Source organism: Callithrix jacchus, chromosome 10, assembly GCF_049354715.1.
Source record: "Callithrix jacchus isolate 240 chromosome 10, calJac240_pri, whole genome shotgun sequence".
NCBI lineage: Eukaryota > Metazoa > Chordata > Mammalia > Primates > Cebidae > Callithrix > Callithrix jacchus.
The window spans coordinates 16,823,156-16,824,729 of NC_133511.1; positions in this window are offsets into that span (position 1 = coordinate 16,823,156).

Sequence of the window (1,574 nt, forward strand, 5' to 3'; positions counted from 1 at the left end):
GTTGCTGATGTCTGTCTCCTTTATCTTAGTTTGGATTCTAATGGGAAAAAAAGATGATTTTTTTTCCCTGCCTTATCATAAGGAAATTGGATACTTAGATCATCCTGCTTCTTTAGTGGAACTGAATGTACCAGGCTGACTCATTACTAATCTGCTTGGGAATGTAGGATGGTAGGGTGGGATGAGTAGGTATAAGGACTCTTCAGAAAGCACAACTGCCATCCTTGAAGTCTACTCTTTTTCCATTAGATTGGAATGGCTTTACAGATAGATTAGTCTGGATCTAGGCTGTGGAGCACCTCATTTGAACTGGGTGAATGTCATCAGTCTTAGTATAGTACAGTGTTACTGGCCAGGCGTGGCGGCTCATGCCTGTAATCCCAGCTACTCAGAAGAATTGCTTGAACCCAGGAGGCAGAGGTTGCAGTGAGACGAGATTGTGTCATTGCACTCCAGCCTGGGCGACAGAGCAAGATTCTGTCTTGGAAAAAAAAAACAGCTGTTAACTACAGTGTACAGGATGTGAACCTTGAGCACGGATTCATTTATCACCCTCACCTCCCCAGGGTAAAACATCGACCTCCAAATAGTCTTATTTAGAGCTGTAAGACTAGAACAAGGGTCAGTTAACTGGTCCATCAGGACCTTTCCTGATGACTAACACCAGCAACCACCAGGCCAGCAATAATTACAGTGAATTGGTATACCAGTAGAATGTTCCTTGGCAGCTAAAAATCTCTGATCTTTGTATCATTCACCTTATCACTCTTCATCTCAGTGATACACTATTGGATTAAAATGATTTGCTTCTCTAGGAGGAAAAATTTGGAGATAACGTGAGATACTTTGTTTTTCTGGTTGCCCTTTCCCCCTCCCTTATCACACCAAGTTCCTCTCCACCCACACCCCTAGAGGCCTTTGTCAGCTGTTTGCAGGTCCCGCATTAGCAGTGAAAGCAGCCTGGATCTTGAGGCTTTGCTTTATTACTGTATCTGAATTACTCCATGTGAACCTCTTAAATGGCCCAGAACAAGTGGAAGAGGTAGTGATGTGGAAGAGAGAAAAAGCTCCTCACCAGCATCTGTAATTGGGGAATTGAAACTGGACAAACCAACAGGAGAATCCATCCCCTACTTCATTTTCCTGCCATGGTAGAGGTGAAATCTTTTTTTTTTTTGAGACGGAGTTTCACTCGTTACCCAGGCTGGAATGCAATGGCGTGATCTCGGCTCACCGCAACCTCCGCCTCCTGGGTCCAAGCAATTCTCCTGCCTCAGCCTCCTGAGTAGCTGGGACTACAGGCGTGCGCCATGCCCAGCTAATTTTTGTATTTTTAGTAGAGACGGGGTTTCACCATGTTGACCAGGATGGTCTCAATCTCTTGACCTCATGATCCACTTGCCTCGGCCTCCGAAAGTGCTGGGATTACAGGCGTGAGCCACTGCGCCCGGCTGGTAGAGATGAAATCTTAACCCAACATGTTTTTGTAAGCAAAGATTTTCAATGTTTTGCTAAACACATAATCTTTGCTATGCCTTTTGCCTATTTGCTGGCTCATTCTAGCTTAATTCATA